This window comes from Rhipicephalus microplus, chromosome 6, assembly GCF_043290135.1.
Source record: "Rhipicephalus microplus isolate Deutch F79 chromosome 6, USDA_Rmic, whole genome shotgun sequence".
Taxonomy (NCBI): domain Eukaryota; kingdom Metazoa; phylum Arthropoda; class Arachnida; order Ixodida; family Ixodidae; genus Rhipicephalus; species Rhipicephalus microplus.
This window is the reverse complement of record NC_134705.1, coordinates 14534027-14555793: the sequence shown is the minus strand read 5'-3', so window position 1 is coordinate 14555793 and position 21767 is coordinate 14534027.

Here is a 21767-nt window from a genome sequence, read left to right as displayed (position 1 = left end):
GGGTGGTGGCGGCGGTGGCGTCTGGCGACGGAAGTGTGACGGGGCGGCGTTTTCGCGTGGACGGGGAGGAGCGTTGTGGCGCACTGCAGCGGCGTAGCTCCTAGTTTCTGGCTCGGGCGGCGGTGTTTCGGGAATTCGAAGCGATTGCCGGACTTCTTCTCGCACAATGTCAGCGATCGAATCCACTTGAGGCCGCGCCGAAGGCAACAGTTTGCGCAGCTCTTCCCGCACGATCGCTCGGATCGTTTCACGCAGATCGTCGGAGTCACTGGCTTGAGCAGCAGCGCATTCTGGAGTCAGGCGACGATTATACTGCCTGGTGCGCATGTCCAGCGTTTTTTCGATGGTGGTCGCCTCGGATACAAATTCTTGGACGGTGTTCGGTGGATTCCTCATTAGTCCTGCGAAGAGCTCCTGTTTGACCCCTCGCATGAGGAAACGAACTTTCTTTTCCTCAGGCATGTCTGGGTCAGCGTGACGGAATAGGCGGGTCATCTCCTCTGTGAAAATTCCAACCTTTTCATTTGGTAGCTGAACCCGGGTCTCGAGTAGAGCAGCGGCCCTCTCTTTGCGAGCGACGCTTGCGAACGTTTGAAGAAATGCGCCGCAGAAGACATCCCACGTTCGGAGCGTGGACTCCCGATTCCCTAGCCAGGTCCTTGCGGTGTCTTCCAGGTAGAAGTACACACGACGGAGCTTTTCTTCGTTGTCCTAGTGGTTGAGGGCAGCCACACGGTCGTATGTTTCTAGCCAGGTTTCCGGGTCTTCAAACCATGAGCCATGGAACGTTGGTGGTTCCCTGGGTTGATGAATGACGATCGCGGGCTGGGACGCTCCGGTTGTCATTGTTGCTGCAGTCGAGGTCATGGTCTTGGTCTTCCGCGCCTTGTCTTGTAGCAGGCCGTACTCCGGTGGGAGACCTTGCTGTCGGCGGCTCGTTCGCTGCTCTTGGTTGGCGTCGGTGTCTTCTCCGCGAAGGGGGCTTGGTTCACGGCTTGAAGGGGGCGTCCGGTACATGAACGAAGCAGCACCTCCACCAGATGTCATTGGGTCGTGACGTGGCCAAAGACAGAAAACTTCGTGTTGGGATTTAACTGTTTATTTGGGCGAACCTGTGCCCGGTAAAGGGAAAGTCTAATTACAGCAGCAGTCTTGCACAGATAGCAGTCTCGGACTGATAGCGGCGAACGCAGCGTCGGCCTTCGATCAACAACTGACAAGCGGCGAAGCGCGTCGGCATTTATACCCTTGCCGTCGAATGTTCTAGCGTTATCGCTGGCGGTGGCGTAGGTTCCAGAACAATCTGTACCGTTCGCACAGTGGGCGTGATCTTATCGAAATGATCTACTACAGTCCGGAACCTTCTCGAAACCTGCAGGCGCGGTTTGCGCCGAGAATCGTGTGGTGTTTCGGAACGATAACAAAAACTTGTGAAATGGAACGTGGCAATATTGCACTAACACGCACTTTTAAGGACACAGCATGGGGGCCCCCAATTGTGAAAAATCACTCTTAGCAATATTGACATACATGTTAACAAAAAGATATTCAGACATACGCAGCATTTTGTCGATAGCGGAGCAGCACTGCGCTATACAGAATATGGTAGGGCAAAGTGACTTGAAAACATTGATACAAATATTATGACGGACACTTGTGATATCGCGGCATTTGTGAATGAATAGAAATAATAAAAGAAGGCAATGCCATGTGAAGTTACGTTCGTTGTCAATGAAATATACATGAGCATAGTATCACCATTGATGTCACAATGTAGTAACAGAGTGTGCATGCGTTCTGGTCAACTAACTAATGTGTCACCAATGACACCACGACGTAATCACAGCAGTGAACAAACGTGTATGTGGGCTACGGCGGTTGATTCATCAGCTTTGCTGGAAAAAACGTAAGCCTCCCTAGGTTCTCGTTTATTCCAGACGCTATGGCGTTAAATTTATGAATAAGAAAAGATTCACGAACTTCCCTTTCGTAGTGCGATTTAAAACCAGATTCGAGTATCGTGGCAGTTATGTTGTCGAAAGAGTGGCCTGGGGTAGCGAGGTGTTTGGAAAGGGGAAGTATAGGCAGGCACAAGACGTGTGACCTGTGATTATTGAAGCGCAACCGGAAAGCTGTCTCCGTTTGACCAATAGATTGGAGGTCACACAATGAGCGTTGATGCAAGTAGATTGCATTGTTCGTGTCGCAGTCGAAAATGCCTTTTATCTAGAGAGTGAAGTTTGACGCAGAGCTCTTAACAATACGCGAAGTGGTCATGTGGGGGCACACCTTGCAGCGTGCCTTGTTACATGGGTGACTCCCCACATGGGCTGGCGTTGATATTTTGGATAACGTAGGTATGTCTCGTAGGTTTCTCGATCGGCGGTAAACTGCTCGTGGAGGCTCCGGGAAAGCGTTTTTGAGACAATTGCTCTGCATTATTATGTTAATGTGCTTTTTGAGGATTGCGTTGGCATTTGGAATTGACGCAGAATGTGTCAGAATTAAATTAATGGGCTTCCGGTGCTTAGGTTCCTTATTTGATTTTAGAAGCGCTCTTAGGTCCATTGCATCGGCGCGCATAATAACGTTATCAACAATCTGAGGCGGGTACTCTAGTCCAGTTAGGGCATCATGAAGCTTATCACAGTTTTCAAGAAAGTCTGAATTTTCAGAGCATAGCCTTTTGAAACAAAGTGCTTGACTGTAGGGTATACTCGGGTTGCAATGTTTTACATGGCTTTTTTGAAATGAACGTATCGGTGAGCGTCGGTGGGTTTTCTGTATACTTTAGTAGATAATGTTTCGCCGCAAAGAGATACTGTTACATCCAGTAAACAGATGGATGCCTTAGATTACGATTGTGACAATGAAATGGATGGATGAACGTTGTGAAAGTCTGCAATGAAAGTCATGGGTTCCGCTTCACCGTGATGCCAGATAAAAAAATGGCGTCTATAAAACGTTTGTAGTGGTATGGTTGTAGTCTGAACGTTGAAAGAAAATCATTTTCCAACTGGTCCATAAATATATTCGCGTAATTTGAACCAATTTTTGTGCCCAATGAAGTGCCACAAACTTGTACGTAGCGAACACCGCCGAACTGAAAATTGTTAAGCTCCTGGATGAGTTATAATAATGTGGCTAATGTGCAGCTATCAACAAATTTGTCACATGATGGGTCTTTATAAGCATCCGCTACTGCTCGAATGCCGTCTTTGTGGGGAATATTAGTGTAAAGTGACGCGACATCTAATGTTACCAGAAATGAGTCAGCAGGTATATTGAGGTCGATGATGTCAGCGAGGAAATGAGAAGTGTGCTTCAGATAGGATGGAAAAGTTGGAGGTATTATACTAATCAGGCCATCGACATAGCTTGAAAGTAGTTTGATGACAGTGCCAATGCCTGACACTATAAGACGACCGGAGTCTCCTCTTGATATATATATATATATGTATGAAATGTGTGTGAGAAATAACAACGGCCTGTGTATGGACTCCTTCGGAATACCAGTGTTTACTATTTCCGCGTTAGACAGTACTCCTGGAATGCAAACCTGTTGTCGATTGTGTAGGTAGCTGCGCAGAAGCCCCAACGATGGTCCTGTTATGCCGTAAGCGTTGAGTTCAGAAAAGAGAATGCTATGATTTAGAAAATGAAATGCTTTTGATTATTCAATAAAAGAAACCCCACGTATCTGCCTCGGTCAATTTCTGCTTTGATATTATCAGTAACTGCGAATAAAGAAGAATCGGTAAAATATCTGCAAAGAATACCAAATTGTCTTGGCGTTAATGGTTTAACCTTGTCCAAATAAATAAAAATACGCTTTCAAACAGTTTTTCATCACACCTACTTAAATAGAGCAAAATAGATACAGGTTGCTGTTTGCTAATAAAGTCGCGTATGCTTTTTTACACAATGGATTTATTTTTGACCTCTTCATGTCGTTGGGAAACACTGAAGTCCTAAACAATACATTGACAATTTTACAGAACGCTTCTCTTATGTTGTCAACAATATTCTTGATATGATAGAGGCATATAGAATTTAAACCAGGATTACAGTTTTAGGATTCATGGTCATTTGGGAAGAGATAAAATCATTGTGACTTGAGGTTCGATATTAGGCTGAAGTTAACGCCAGGAATATCGGAAATAAAAGCAAGAAAGTTGCTGAACGCGCATGCGATATTGGTAGGGTTGGTATGTGTGCTATCTTTGCCTTGAATTTTCATTACGCCTTTTCTAATACTATTTTCCGTCAGTAACGTATTAAGTATCTGCCATTGCTTTCGGGAATCATGCTTTGTTATACCTATCGAAATTTCACAGTAGGTTTTCTGTGCCTATTTGAACAAATGTATTAGCAAAGTTCAAAACTTCTTGTACCGCACCTTAAGTGATTGGTTAAATGTCCGATGTTTACATTTGTGATATAGATTTTCTTACTTACGCATGTTTTTTATAAAACCTGATGTAAGCCAGGGAGTTGAGGGATAACAAATTGTTTGCAGCACTTAAGCATCCTTTTCTATGAGGATATAGTGTCCTCAATTAGGTCATCGAGTTTTTTGTAAGAAGTCGCAGCATCATTTAACTATGTAACGAGTGACTAGTCTGACCTGGTGGCGAGGTCTTTGTGATGATTAATGATTTTTATCAAATACTGATTTTGTGTACATAGTATCAGAGGCAGTATGAAAGCGTTGAAGACTTAACACGATTGTAAAACGATCTGTTATATTGCTTATAACAATAAAAGCCTCAAGGGGATGAAGCAGGTTTGTTAGCGCATCATGAATGAGAGTGCGTGAATTAGTAGCATTTCTAGTGGGTAGTTGAAGTAACGATTCGACAGCGTACCCTTGGCAATTGTTACTCTCTGCTGTAAAACCAACATTCATTCAGAATATTGATATCATTATCCCCATCGAGGATTACATTTTCGTTTTCAATTGAAACATGTTGTCCAAAAGACTAATCTTTCTTCTATCGATTGCCCCGTACTGATGTCTTTAGAAAAATTGTATTTTTTTATTGTTTCTTTATTTTTCTCCAGTGTAAAGCTCTGTCTTGAATGTGTTAATAATTGTATAATAAATGATAATATGTTCTCTAATATTGTTTGTACAACACATGATAGCATGTGAAATTGTGTAATGCTAAATTACATGTGGCACCTCTATACGGCTTCTGCGCATTTACTGTGTTGGAAGTAAATTTTGGTCAATTTTTGTGTTTATTTTTTTATTTTCATCTTTCTGTTCTTTTTCATTTCCTTTCAATATAAAAGTTGTACTTGACGTTGCCGTTCCGCTGCCCAGTGCTTGGGGGCTTGCAGCTTTGTCAAGCTGTCAATTTCTGACAGCTTTTACTGCTCGCTTCCAGCGTCATGTACGCTGTGCAAGATGCGAATAAAGCAAACAAAAAACAAACTAACAAACAGTATGCTTTATATTGTCAAGAACACGTCAAAATGTGGTCACGCTGGAACCTGGTGACCGGTAGATGCAGCCGAAAATAATGCTTGTTTTCACCGGTGTCAAATGGTGACTGATTTTTTTTCAATACATACTGTTTCGCAGTTGGGCAGGTAAGAGTTTAAGTGGAATCTATGCATAAGCTCAATATTTCGAGAAATGAAGACAGCAGGGTCGCCATGGCTGAATGATACACGATGAAAGTATTCCGGAGGGTACGACGGAAGTGAAAACAAGTGTTTATCGCTTAGCCATGTTTACGTAACACAGACCAGTGAAAATAGGGTCAAAACGATAAGAACAAGTGAAATTTATTTTAGTGTTTTTGAAAACTTCTCGCAACAGAATGAATCAGTTAACCGCATGACTTTGACAATTAAGGTGGTAGGTATTTTGAGCCTCTGCAACTCATAGTGAAAAACCACAATAAAATGCTTTTATGCTTGGTTAGTGAAAATTTCATGAACACCCCTATCTCTGATGCGAAAAACCCTGCTATCTGCGTTCTTCCTCGCCTTGATTAGGCAGTCGTTTGTGCATAGGAACCACCAACTTTTTTTTCTTTCTTCAGTGACAGAGCCTTTGCAAGCAGTTTTTGGTTTTCCTGTGCCACGTTGGCATATATAGGTTTTTATCCACGGAAACCAATGTCGTGAATCTGAAGGCGCGCCTTTCTGATAAGCTCTGCTTTCTTAGCCCTCGAAGTGAATTTTGCAATCAGGTTCTTCGCATCCGAAGCAGACGGAACTCCATGAGCACTGTCTATGTTGTCCTTCAATACAGGCTAATTCGTTTTATTTCCAACCACTTGAAGACTTGCGACACAATCTTCACCTTGAGTACTAGGCACGGCCTTCAGTTCAACGTTGTTCTTGCGAGAGTATTTCTCAAGCTCATGAACTTTGTTTTCTAGAGCAGCATTTTGATTTGCTCGAAACGAGTTCACACTTTTCAGTTCCTCCTTTTCAGATTTCTGACCCTCAACAATTTATTTAGGTACTCTAGACTCACCTGAAACTCAATCATGTTGTTCCTAAAGACTTCAGTGAACATATGAGGTTAAGTGGACACCTTCAGTTTAAGGCTCACAAGAACTTTTTCTACAAGGCTAGGCAGTTTACCCTGCAGAACGTTTTCAAGCGCGTCAAAACGTTTCGCGCGGTCAACATTCGAGGGCATGATTAATAAAAGATCAACACTTTCGCTGTGGTACTAGTTTCAACATACAATACTAAACAAAGAGAAAATTTACTCCCGCCAGTGCAGACAACAGAGAAGCTTAGAAACTTGCTCGTTCGCAGTTGCATTGTGAACAAGCACGATTGAATATTGTTGGGTTGATAAACCAAATATGTGATCAATATTAGCTGAATTTTACAGGACATCTAGAAAAAGTCATCGAATTTTGATAGTGTGTTATTGGGACTAGGTATACTTTCCTTAACTTTGGTAAAGCTAAAAGGGGAGACGTGCGCGTGTTGGTACCGATTCATCATGGCGTAAGTGTACCGCGAAAAAAGACGAGATGAAGAATGTAAGCACCCCAAGCGCTTGTAGTGTTGACTCTCTTGTCTTAGTCCTTTTTTGTGCTACATATTTACGCCATGGCAACTTTGGTAAATTGAATCAAGTCACTGTAATGTTTGGAGTGCTGATTAGATATGCAACAGTAGGAATTATTGCCACGTGCATTTATGTTGGTACCCATTTCTTAGCACAGCACTGCCCTCAGCTTATCTACAGTGTGGCGTCGATATAACACGTGGTTCCGTCGTTCGCGCGCTCAACGTTACTATAGAATCTAGTAACGTTGCGTGCGCTGGGCGTGCTTTGATAAGCAGTGGGGCCACGTGAGTAACTGATGCGCATCGGTGAAGAGAGCACGAGCATTCCTTCCGCCGACGCTGAACCGCACAGGCGGTTTCGAGGCCGACAGTTCCTTCGCGCAATTCTTATGGGCACAAGTTCACTCAAATATTGTTTATTCCTGTTCAAGTCACCTCGTCTCCGTGCTTGCGGGCCATGACCGCCACGTAAGTGTGAGATGAGAGTATTGTCACGTTACTCTCGACAAACTTGATAAAAATGGGCTCGTTTAGTCGACTACTCAAGCAGCGGCTCAGAGAGATCGTCTTTTTTCACTCTTCAATCTCACCCAAGCAAACCGTGTGGCAATAGTCCCCCCCTTTGAAAGCATCGACTCGATGCTCGTAATTAAAAAAAAATAAAGGTATACACACGCAGATATAGAGAACCAAAATAGGGAGAGTGCCACTAATCGCAGCGCAAATGAGGCAGTTTCGCCAACGCTTCCGCCAAGCGCAAAAAGAAAAGGCATAAAAAACACAGGAGATTGATTGATTTGTGGGGTTTAACGTCCCAAAACCACCATAAGATTATGAGAGACGCCGTAGTGGAGGGCTCCGGAAATTTTGACCACCTGGGGTTCTTTAACGTGCACCCAAATCTGAGCACACGGGCCTCGACATTTTCGCCTCCATCGGAAATGCAGCCGCCGCAGCCGGGATTTGAACCCGCGACCTGCGGGTCAGCAGCCGAAAACACAGGAGAACACAAACAGCAGCAGGAACGCAATGTCACGGCATGTCGTAGCACGTAAAACCACAAGGGCTACTGTGTGAAGTAGGGCTTCAGCCGAACGACATGCATGGTTTCGGGCCGAATCTGTCGACAAGAAGACGCTGTGCTGTTCGGAAATACCTCGTAGGTAAGATCTGTGATTCGTCTAAGAACCTTGTACGGTCCAAAATAACGGCTTAGGAGTTTTTCGGATAAGCCTGTTCGCCGTACAGGGATCCGCACCCACACTCGGTCCCCAGGGTGGTAGGTGACATTTCGATGGCGGAGGTTGTAACGTCGTGCGTCTGCATCTTGTTGGTGACTGGTGTTTATGCCAGCTAGCTGACGAGCTTCTTCGGCGTATTGAATGTATTGCTCAGCATCTTGAGCAAGTTCATTGCTTTGGTCGCACGGAAGCATAGCATCGAGCATGGTTGGCACGTTGCGTCCGTAAACAAGTCGGAAAGGCGGAAATCGCGTTGTTTCTTGCGTTGCCGTATTATAAGCAAACGTGATGTATGGAAGAATCTCGTCCCAGGTTTTATGTTGTACGTCCAAGCACATTGACAGCATGTCCGCTATGGTCTTGTTAAGCCTCTCTGTCAGTCCATTGGATTGCGGATGATAAGCTGTTGTTTTTCGATGACTTGTGCAGCTCAGTTTAAAAATGTCCTCCATCATTCGTGCTGTAAACGACGTCCCTCTGTCCGTAATCACGCATGACGGGGCACCATGCCGTAGGACGATTTGGTGCACGAAGAACTGCGCGACTTCATAGGCCATGCCACGGAGTAACGCTTTTGTTTCAGCATAATGCGTAAGATAATCTGTCGCAACTATAATCCATTTGTTCCCAGAGGACGACAAAGAGAAGGGCCCGAGAAGGTCCATTCCCACGAGATCAAACGGTGTCTGTGGTGGTGCGATCGGCTGGAGCAGGCCCGCGGGTCTCACAGGCAGAGTCTTGCGGCGCTTGCACTCACGGCAGCCTTTCACATATCGATGTACACTAGTTGATAGTCGCGGCCAGTAATACAGTTGGCGTACTTGGGCGAGAGTTCGCGAATAGCGCAAATGTCCTGACGTGGGCTCGTCGTGGCAAGCAAGGAGGATTTCATCACGCATGTCGGTAGGAACAACGAGTAGGAAGGCTTTGTCACCACCACGGGCGTTTTTTTTGTAAAGAATGCCTCTTCTTAGACAAAAAGAGGACAGTTCGCGAGCAATGTGTTGAGGGACCTGAGAGTTGCGGCCTTCCAGGGAATCAATGACTGGGCATAATTCATCGTCTGCCCGCTGCTTTGACATAAATTCGGAGTCACTAACTGCTCTGAGAAAGGCATCTTCATCTTCGGAGCCCCTGACAGCGTTCCCCATAGGTGCTCGAAAAAGCGCGTCGGCGTCTTCGTGTTTGCGCCCTGACCTGTACACAATCGTAATATCAAACTCCTGCAAACGCAAACTCCACCGTGCGAGACGGCCGGATGGATCTCTGAGATTTGCCAGCCAGCAGAGCGAGTGGTGGTTAGTCACCACTTTGAAGGGACGACCGCAGAGGTAAGGCCGAAATTTGGTCGTCACCCACACGACTGCAAGGCATTCTTTTTCTGACGTAGAATAGTTGGTCTCAGCTCGAGAAAGAGTACGACTGGCGTAAGCTATCACATGCTCAACGCCGCCGTGTCGTTGTACAAGGACAGCGCCAAGTCCAAAGTTGCTGGCATCTGTATGAGTTTCTGTAGCAGCGTCCTCATCAAAATGGGCAAGAACAGGGGCTGTTTGCATTCTCTGCCGTAGCTCTGTGAACGCTGCATCCTGTTCTGCGCTCCAAGCAAAAGGCACGTCATCTCGGGTGAGTCGCGTAATAGGTTCAGCTATCTTCGATAAGGTGGCGATAAATCGGCGATAATACGCGCACAAGCCGAGGAAACGGCGTACTGCTCTTTTATCTGATGGAACAGGGAAGGCAGCGACAGCAGCAGTTTTGTCTGGATCAGGTCGCACTCCATCTGCACTAATGACATGTCCCAGAAATTTCAGCTCTTCATAGCCGAAATGGCATTTATGGGGTTTCAGCGTGAGTTCAGCTGTGCGACAGGCTTCCAGAACCTTTCTCAGACGCTTCAGATGTTCTTCAAAGCTCTCGGAAAAGCTGACCACATCATCGTTGTAGACAAGGCAGCTTTGCCACTTCAAGCCAGCGAGAACTGTGTCAATCATCCTCTGAAAAGTGGCTTGTGCAGAACAGAGGCCGAAGGGAAGAACTCGGAATTCGTAAAGTCCGTCTGGAGTCACAAACGCGGTTTTTTCTCGGTCTCCTTCATCCACTTCAATTTGCCATTAGCCACTCTTTAGATCGATGGACGAAAAATACTTCGCACGTCGTGACCTGTCGAGGGAGTCGTCGACCCGTGGAAGCGGGTAGACGTCCTTTTTTGTGACGCTATTAAGCTTCCTGTAGTCAATACACAATCACAGCGTTCCGTCTTTTTTTTTACTAGAACGAATGGCGAGGACCAAGCGCTGCTGGATGGTTGAATAATCCCGTCATTGAGCATCTCTTTTACTTGTGTCTGAATAGCCTCGCGTTCTTTGGCAGAAACGCGATAAGGCTGCTGCCGGATGGGGCGGACGTCATCGTCGGTAATAAATGGATGCTTCGTGAGGTGTGTTTGACGGACTTTAGAAGAAGAGGCGAAACAAGATCTAAACTCCCTTAAAAGGTCGTGAAGTGCAGCCTTTCTCTCGTCTGACAGTGTCGAATTAATGTCGATGTGGTCTAGAAAGTCCTCATCCTCATGCGTTTCCTCGGACGCGAAGCACTCCGCGACGTCGGCAACAGGTTCTCCATAAGCTAGGGTGGCTCCACGGAAAAGATGCCGGTGCTCGTAATTGAAGTTCGTAGCTAGTATCGTTGACTGTCCGTCACGGACGCGCACAACACTTCGGGCGGCGCATACACCTTGGAGCAGCAGAAATGATAAGTTGCTTTCAGCCACCACTTCGCCGTCTTGGAAGTCTTCACAAGTGACTTCGATGGGAACAGTTGCTTGAGGTGGCAGCGTCACACTGTCGTCAGCAACACGCAGCGCAAGTCTACGGCAGTTATCAGCGTCTCGGTCTGTTGCGCCTTGAGTTGAGAAGGTCACGATGCGCTCACGGAGATTTATGATGGCACCGTATTCCCGAAGGAAGTCCATGCTGATAAACAGCTGACGCGAACAGTCGGGAAGAACGAGACAGCTGAGCACAAACGTTGACGCACGAATTTTCCCTCTTGCGGTACGGCGACCCAGAGGTGTTACAACGTGTCCTCCAGCTGTTCGAATCCGCGTTCCATTCCACGGCGTGATCACTTTCCTGAGATCTTTCGCTAGCCTCCCGCTGATCATCGAATAGTCTGCACCAGTGTCTACCAATGCACTGACCTGAAGACCGTCAACCAGCACAGGTATGTCGAGTGACACGCGGTCACTAAGTTCAGATGCGGTTGTCGGCGTTTCTTCGGCACTGCGATTATTCTCTGACGAAATGCCTTCGGCGTTGCGTGCGAGCATCGATGGGAGGTCTTCCGCTTTTTGAGTCCCGGCGACCTTGCCCCCGAAGGCCGCTGACTTCAGTTTCCCGATGAGGGCTCGGGGAGCGTTCCCGTGCCGTCACCCCGAAACGTGGTCCAGTGGCTGCGGGTCTCCTTGGAGATGGTGACCGCGATTGCCGTCGTGTAAAGGGTGCACGCTGTTGTGCGAGATACTCTTCGATATCCCTTGGCCTTTGACCAATTCGGGGACGAGGGGAATTGACGGAAAATCCGCGCAGTCCAAGTTGCCGGTATGGGCATTCGCGGTAAATGTGACCTGCCTCACCGCAATGATAGCAGAGGGGTCGTCTGTCTGGCGTACGCCAGAGATCAGACTTGCGCGTCGGTGTACGGCGACTATCGATGTCCAAATCATCGTGCGCTGACTGAATCGCGACTGACGGTATCATTGTCTGGATCAAGACGTATCGCATTGTCTGGATCGGGACGTACAGCACTGGCTGGATCGGGACTCCTTGACCCGAAAGTGGAGTGGCTGATCGCAAGGCTTCCGCGTACGTACGACGGCGACTGTCAGTAGACACAGGAGCCGTTTCCGGATCAACCGACGTGGGCGGAAAACGTTGGGCGTGCAGCACCAGCTGGACCTCGTCGCGGATGACACTGGTGATAGAACCAACATCGATTTGCCTTGTCCCGTACATCTTTTCCATTTCTTCCCAACCGACAGATCGAATGATCTCGCGAATCCATTAAAGGCTCTTTCTCCCAGGGGTGGCGAAAATTTCGGGAGTTGAGGCAGCATTCACTTGACGGTCAAACTGGGCAGACCGTTGGTGCAGTACTCGCTCCATTTTTGCCGCTTCAGTAAGGAACTCAGCAACATTTTTGGGGGGACTACACACCAAACCAGCAAAAAGTTGTTCCTTCACACCACGCATGAGGTGACGCAACTTTTTTTCTTGTGCCATAGCAGGATCCGCTCGCTTGAAAAGCCGTGTCATGTCCTCGACGTACATCGAGACGGTCTCGTTGGGCATCTGGATGCGTGATAGTAGTGCACGCTCCGCCCATTCGCGGTGGTCGAGACTCCTGTAGGTCTCCAGGAGGCGACGCTGGAACTCGCGCCAAGATGTCAGAACATCATCCCTGTTCAAAAACCACGTCTTGGCACCGTATTTTAGGCAAGTGTACACGTTCCGGAGCTTCGCGGCATCATCCCAGTAGTTGATCGCTGCGACACGTTCGAACTCACTCAGCCAGTCATCAACATCTTCATGCTGCTCTCCGTGAAGAGGGCTAGGCATGAGCGGGTTCTGGACGGTGCAGTAGATCGGCGTGGAAGGTGTCGGAGCTTGCATGGGATCTTGTGTCGAAGTCATAGTCGCTGCGTCAGTGGTTGGTGTCTCAGGCGGTAGGCCTCGTTGGCGGCGGCTTACTCTATGAACAGGAGTGTCCACGGGTGCAGGGCTTGTGTTCCGGCTGCTAGACGGGGTCTTGGGCATCGGGTGGATTGCGAGACGTTGTACCCAGCACCTCCACCAGTCTTGTCACGTCACTCTCGACAAACTTATTAAAAATGGGCTCGTTTTGTCGACTACTCAAGCAGCGGCTCAGAGAGATCGTCTTTTTTCACTCTTCGATCTCACCCAAGCAAACCATGTGACAGTATCATTGTTTTCGGTTGATATTATCAAACCTAAATAATTGTGTAGGTAAACTTAAATGGTTAAAAATAGTTTTTGTCTTGTCAGTACACATAAACGGTAACATTTGTCCACTTTCCACATCAATAAACGCCAGGTCGAGGTCTACCACTGCGTAAAAATAATTTTGATCTTATATGTAAGCTGATCTAACAAAACCTGAATAACTGAAATCAGCATTATTTCTTTATAAATGTAATGAATTCAGGTAGGGCAATGTGTTTGGTGCCAACGCATACACGAACTCAAACTTGTGAAAAAGTTGTTTTGGTTGGGTAAGGGGTATTTAAGATATTATTTCTAGAAGTATACTGGAATATTCGAGCAACGTGTTTCTTTGAGGATAAGAAGGAGAAGTCTGAAATAAACTGAAGAGACTGTGGACGAGGAATGCAAAAAAAAAGAGTTGGCAGGGTGGGTCTTGGGGCACTCCACGTTTCTGTGGAAGAGGGTAGGGGTAGGCTGTTACTGAAGTTAACCCATACGACACCCCGGCTCAACATTCTGAGACGGAGGGAACAAGGAAGTGAAAGATGACGGGAGATTGGAAGCTTGGGCTAGTTGGTGCGTAGTCATACTTGCAAGACGTTTCAGCGCGTAAACAAAGAAAAAAAGACAGGGTAGACCGAAAGAGCGCTGACTACCAACTAACTTTATTTCACAGAGTGGTAAGAATATATACGTCTAAAAAAGGAAGATTACAGAGCATGAAGATGAAATGCAAGCCTAATCTACATATCAGTAACAAAGCACGTGCGACGGGTCCTCTATTGCTTCAAAGCCCAGCCAGGTAATCACGTTCGACCTGTGAAAAAGCAACCGATGAAGTGCTTACTCATTTTTCTCCTAGCAAGTGTATTTTTTCGGCTTCGATAATTGCTCGGGTAAGCTGGTCTCTGTGTCATGCCAATATAGACCATTGACAAATTAGGGGGTGCACCCACAATCTGCCCAATGCATAAAATATTTAAAACCCAAAATCGTTCACAGTGCATTCCTAAACCTGACGGACACTCAAGAGATACAAAGCATGTTTCACAGTATTCGGAATAGTAAAAGCTGCGATATCGATGACCTGCAGATTCGCCCAGCAAAGCATGTACTAGATCTAATCGGTCCTGTCTTGGAGCACGTGTACAATCTTTCGCTGGCGAACGGCACATTTCCAAGACGCATGCAAATCGCGAAGGTAACAGCACTTTTCAAATCTGGCGACAAAAACAAGTTCTCGAACTATAGACGAATATCAATTCTGCCTATTTTTTCTAAATGTCTCGAGAAGCTGATAAATGTAAGAATAACCTCATTCTGTAACAAGCACAATCTTCTTACAGATTTTCTATTTAGATTTAGAAAAGGTCGCTCAACTGAATTAGCATTATTGACCCCAAAAAAATAATTCTGCAAGGCTTTGAAGAAAATTTGGTTACCCTTGGCATAGTCATTGATTTTTGAAAGGCCTTCTATACCATCAATCACAACACTTTACTAACAAAACTTGATATTTACGGCTTTAGAGGAATAGTTCTGAAATTAATTTGAAGTTATCTGCAGCATAGGTATCAAACTGTTGTTATAGGCAATCACTATTCAAAAAATTTACCGATACGTGCTGGGGTCCCGCAAAGAGCATACTTGGAGCACTATTGTTCAACATTTATATAAATTATTTAACGAATATTAAGACTACGGCGCGATTCGTTATCTATGCGGACGACACTAGTTTATTTATCACTTCTAGAAACGTTGCCGTACTCATCAGCACTGCCAATGATACTCTAGAACAAATAAACAAATGGAGTTTATCAAACTCGCTAACTATTAATGCTGCCAAAACAAAAGGCGTGCTTTTTCAACCAAAGAATAAAAAACAAGTAGTCCATGGATGTCTCCAGATAGGAACTTCCGGGATAGAAGTAGTACCTTCAGTCAAAAGTTTCGGCGTCATTTTTCAGGAAAACTTGTTATAGAATCAACATGTCAACAATATTGCCAATAAGCTTGCTCGAGTCACAGGTATACTAGTAAGATTACGCCTCTTGCTGCCATTGAAAGTGAAGCTCTTACTTTATAATTCTCTTTTTCTATCACATATCAATTATTGTCATCTCGTATGGGGCAACACAACCAGCTCAAACATCAACATTTTATTCCTTTTGCAAAAGAAAGCCGTTCGAACGATTGTAAATGCTCCATTCGATGCACACATGGACCCTATTTTTGACCAGTTAAATATCATACCATTAAAGGCAGTGTACAATACAATTTTGCAAAAACGGTTTTTATTAGAAAGAAAGAATAGCATGGGTTTTCTAGAGCAATTGTCAAGGCTCACATTAAACTCAAGCACGTTCAGTACACGTCACAAAGAAACCTGGCATGTTCCACATTGTAGAACAAATTATGGAAAACAAATGCTACGTCATGCCTTACCATCTTTGCTAAACTCTCTTCATTAACTGCCATGTTTCCCCTCCCGAAGGATCTGGATGTGCCGATCATACATCTTATTCGCTATTGTGTTTAATATGAACATGCATTTTATGTTAAAAGTACAAAGCGAAGCGTTTTTGAACTTTTGTATATTCATTAGTGAATACTTCTTATGCTCGTATGTTTACTATGTATTTTTGTGTATTTTTGTGTTGAACGTGTATAGCGACGCGTTTCAAACTTTGTATATAAATTTGTTCATTGTTTTCGGATGCAAGTGTTTTAAATTATCTCTATTTCTTACTGTGCGTGTGTGTACATGAATCTGTTCTTGCATTGCATTTTTGATCTTGCCCGCCAACTGTTTGTTGCGAAAAAAAAGGGGCACAGACCTCGTCAAGCCGTAATGTGGCTTTTTGTCTGTGTCCCTGTTATCTGTACAATGTATAGATGCGAAATAAAGTTCAAGTTCAAGTTCAAGTTCAAATGCCAAGATGTCCTTGTACTACATTGTGCACATTGTTTCGGTGTTCTCGGAGACGGTCATTTACGCACCTGCCGGTTTGGCCAACATAGATGCACCCACACGTCACTTGAATCAAGTATACGACTCCCACTGCGCATGGGACGTAGAGTGTCCTGTGCGTGACAGAGCACGACGCAGAATTTGCGCGAGGTTTATTGACCCGTTTGCTAAACCTCTGCGATTTTCCTGGCGCAGAAAAAACCACAAGAACCTTGGCGTCTCAAGCAATCTTTTTTAGCCTGTGTGAGACGTCGTGCACGTAAGGTAGTACGACAGGCCAGCTCTTTCTGACACTGTTTCGCTTAACCGGTTTGTCGCCTCCCTTCACGACAGTGACCAGCTTTTCCGCCACCGAAACGAGAACATGTGCCGCGTAACCAGCTTCGGTGAGACGCTCCACTTGTAGAGCAAAGCTGCGGTGTACCATGGGGGGGTTGGACTTCTTTAAGGCGTTGGCAAGGCAGAGGTTGGTTAGCAACGCCCCGCTTGACCCATTTAGAGTGAGCTGACCTGAAAAGCAGAAGTGGTTTGCCGCTTCTTGGTTCACATATCCAGCAAACATGTCGGGATTTTAGCAAAAGCTTCAAATCTAGAAACTTCAGAATGTTATCAGTGGGTGATTCATAGGTTATGTAGTGTGGAATTCACAAGGCACTGACTAGTGGGACCTTCCCTGAGTGCGTAGCGCGAGCGTGTGCACGAGCTGTAGACGCTGGGCTGCCCAAGCATTTGGGTCTGTGCAGGCTGCCTGCCTACTACCTGGCGTCGCTATTAAACTCGCTTGCAAAGTGGTGGAGGTGCTGGGTACGCAAACCTGGAACTTCGAAGCTGGAAGCTGCCCACTGAATGAGTAATGCCTGAATAGACGACTGAGCAAGGTACCAACCTGCAAAGCACGGTCCAATCTCAACTGCTCATCGTACCTACCACCCTGCGCCAATGGGATCCCCCCTTCTTCAACGGCACCGAGGACCAAGATGTGGAAGATTGGTTGCAGCTGTTCGAAAAAGTGAGTGCCGCCAACAAGTGGGACGACACCTCGAACTTTGGAGTATGTCCCATGTTATCTTAAAGACGTCGCCAGCCTGTGGTTCACAAACCACCGTACTGAATTTACCACTTGAGCCACTTTTAAGACCACCCTTGCAGCTGTGTTCGATCGCCCCGCTGTGCGCAAGCTGCGTGCTGAACAGCACCTACGCGGACGAGCACAAAGGCAGGGCGAAAGCTTCACAAGCTATATTGAAGATGTCATCGATTTATGCCGGCGCATTAACCCTGAGATGACCGAACAAGACATGATTAGGCATAACTTGAAAGGAATAGACGATGACGCCTTTTAAATGTTGCTGGCAAAGGGCCGAAGTACCGTATCCGAACTTGTGACCTTGTGCCAGAGCTTGGAAGAGATTCAGAAACAACGTGCGTCAGTTCGGAGATCGACGACAGCAGACAACTCTCTCACTGCCCTGCCGTCGGTGGTGACAACCTGCTGGAGCAGATAAAAGAGTATGTGCGCGAAGAGGTCGCACGACAGCTTTCGTGTCTTTCGTATCTGCCCACCACCTGAGAACCAATGAACCGCCTAACGCCGACAATCAGACAGGCTATTCAGGAGCAGGTCTCCGAGGCGTTGCCATTACCTACGTCTGCCTCTCCACTAACACCTGTTGCCACGTCATTGACTTATGCGGCCGTCGCGGCAATGTCTCCACCTCGTATGCCACTGTATACGCCACAACCTGTGTGACCTTCCACCGCGCCGTTTCCACCTACACAGCAGCACGGCGGAAATCCTTGGCGCACTGCTGACAACCGGTCCATATGTTACTTTTCCGGAATTCCAGGTCACGTTGCACGTCTATGTCGTCGGTGCTTCGCAGTTAATGCTCCAAGATACGCTGACTACTCGTTTCGGCCTCCATACCACGCGCCTCACGTGCCACCTGAAGTTCACGAACGCGATGCGCAAGCTGCTTCCAGCACCCGAACCTCCGCTTCTCGACGTTCTACTTCCCGCTCGCCTTCCCCTTCAACAAGTCATCGTTCTGTATCACCTATGCGTTGACGACCCACCTTCATTGAGACGGAAAACTAACTGCCGCAGCTCCGGAGGCACGAGCTGCGTCATCGTCTAATTTTTTATTTATTTATTTAATAATACTGTCAACCCTCCAAGAGGGTCATAACAGAGAGGACAATACAATTACATACATAAAAAATGTACAAGGTACATAAAGTTGCGTAACACTCGGCACTTCACAATGAAAACAGGTATTTCATTAATAACAATTCAGAATTCAAAATAACAATTCAAAATTCACTGACATATTCCAAAATAATGGACATGAGGTCGCTTACATCAAACTCAACAATCTCGTAAGTGTGCCTCTACAGCATTTTCGAAGTCGGTGACATTGTTTAAAACAACAATTGCGTTTGGTAGTTTGTTCCACATTTCTACGACATCCGGGAAGAAAGAATATCGAAACATGTCAGTATTTGTTTGGTATGGCTTTATGACGCAATCGTGGTTAGTTCGGGGATTTATTTTGCCTGGGGGGTGTAAATATTTGAACTTATCAATCTTAAGTTGATCGTGAATTATTTGGAAGAATACCTTCAGCCTATATTTTTTTCTCCGTAGTTCAAGAGTATCTAAGTTGCATCTCTGTAACATCAGCGTGACCGATTCCTTTCTTCGGTATGTTGAACAAATAAAACGCGCCGCCAGTCTTTGTATTCTTTCCAGCTTCTTCTTAAGGGTCGCTTGATGGGGACTCCAAACAACGGCTGAGTATTCTAGTATCGTCCTAATGAAGGTGGTGTATGCAATATGTTTTACGTCACGCGATGCATGTTCCAGTTTTTTCCTCAATATGTACAACTTTTGATAGGCTATCGTGCAAACGTTATCTATATGTTCAGTCCATGACAATTTTCGCGTAATTGTTACCCCGAGATACTTGAACTGTTGCGCATGCACCAACAAGTGTCCACCAATGCTGTACGGAAAGGAATGGATAGTTTTCCTTTTACTGATGTGTGTATATGTAGATTTAGAATAATTTATTGACATTTTCCATTTCCTACACCAATTATCTAACTTTTTCAAACAATTCTGAACTTTCAATTGGTCATCTAACTTGGTAATTGTGGCGTAGATTAGGCAGTCGTCTGCAAAAAGTTTAACTTGGACACCCTCTTCTGCCGCCACACTACTGATGTCATTGATATAGAGGAGAAACAATAGTGGTCCCAATACTGAGCCCTGGGGCACCCCTGAAAGTACAGCTAAAGGATCTGATACATGGCCATCCAGTTTTACTACCTGCGTACGGTTTGTTAAATATGCTTCAATCCATTTTATTACGAGTTCATTTATTCCTGCATTACGTAATTTGAAGATTAATTGGACATGGGGTACTTTATCGAACGCCTTCGCAAAATCCACGCAAACCACATCCACCTGTTGTCTTATATCTACAGCAGCCGCAAAATCATGGATTGTTTCTATTAACTGTGTCACGGTTGATAACCCGGTCCTGAAGCCATGTTGATAAGGATACAGCAAAGTGTTCTGATCTAGGAACCTGAGTATATGTTTTGCTATTATATGTTCGAACAGTTTGCAGGTAACTGAAGTAAGTGACACTGGACGGTAATTTGTAGCCTGCTTTCGGTTGCCTCCTTTAAATACAGGAATGACGAATGCGGTGCGCCAATCTTGTGGCAGTGAGTGCGTTGTATATGTTTTTTGAAAGATGATAGTCAGATAATGCGACATCCATTCTGCATATCGCTTGAGGAATACAGTTGGTATACCGTCGGGACCGCTCGATTTTTTCGCGTCTAATTTGAGTAGTTGTTGAAATACGCCTTCCCTAGCTATTTCGAGTGTTTCCATTGGAACAGTGGGAAGAATTCCTAAGGCTTCTTCCGTACTCGCTGTAGTTTCCAGTGGGTTAAATACAGACTGAAAAAAGTTGTTGAAATGGTTTGCTATCTCATCTTTTTTTCTTATAATGTTACTACCAACATGAATTTCATCAGCTGTTTCTTTCCTGTCGCTAAAATACCGCCAAAATTTCTGAGGTGAAGACCTGAGGAACTCACTGAGGTTTTTTTCAAAAAATGTTTGTTTAGATGTAGCCAAGGTACGCCTGAGTTCAGTTTTTAAATTTCTCAGAACCACTGGCGACGTGCTCCCCTTACGCAGTCTCTTAAGTTTCCTCTTCATATGAATTATATCTCGGGTGATCCAAGGACTTCTCTGTTTCGTTTTTTTAACGCGTGATGGAACATATTTGGCTATGCAGTAACATATAATACATTTGAATTCTCGCCATAGCTCTTCTACTGATTTTAAACCCGAGATGCTCTCGAAATTATCCAATTGGATCTCCAAATAGTCAAGAATCGATGTATCGTCAGCCCTAGCATAGTCTTTAACTTTTACTGGCACATAGCTCTTCACATGTCTCAATGCTCGAACAGGCAGATCAAGACAGATCATCCTGTGATCCGATATACCATCTTGCACCATCACCTTGTAATCATTTAATTTATTTGATAGGAACACCAAGTCTAGTATCGACCTTGACGTCGGCGTAATTCTGGTATCTTCAAGCACTATTTGTTTCAAATTGTAGGTAAACATAATTTCTAGCATTTTTTCTGCGTTTACTGGCTCCCCACCACTGTACGAAAAATTCTTCCAGTTTATATGTGGAATATTAAAATCCCCAGTCAATATCAACCTAGTGTTCCCATTTACATGGGCACATAAAAACTTGTTCAAGGATTTCAGAAACTCAGGGGAGCTTGAGGGTGGCCGATATACAACTCCAATAAGGAAAACGGTGCTTTCACATGTTATTCTACACCAGAGAGTTTCTGGTACTTCGCAATCAATCAACGAAGCATTAAGAGAACCTTTAATGATTATACACACCCCACCTCCACGTGAGTCTCTGTCTTTTCTAAATATGTTGTAACTGGGAGGTACAACACAATCATTCGGTATATTTTCATGCAACCACGTTTCTGTTATCGTGGTTATGTGAGGATCGTGGGAAAGCAATAAGTACTCAAGGTGCGTAGTCTTGTTCACTATACTGCGTGCATTGAACGAGAGCAATCTTAGCTATTTTTTGGTGCCTCAAATGAGCTGCCTAGGCTATCAGATCCGTTTGACTCAGTTGATACGACGCGCTCACTTTGCTTCGTTGTAACAGTACCACGTTTGCCCGAGTGCAAATAGCGCTCGCCTCTGACGTCATCCCATGCGTATATGTCATCGTTTATCCTGAGTTTATCGTGTACGAGAACTACTTTCGCACCCGCCTCCCTATCCAAGGCAGCGCTTTGCCATAACTTCTTTCGTATCTGCACTGTTTCCTTCGCATAGTCGTTGCTTATTCTGATCGAAGTTCCCTTTAGTTTTGCGCAGCTTTTAAAGATTGTATCCTTTTCCTTGCTGTCGTAAAATTTCAGGAT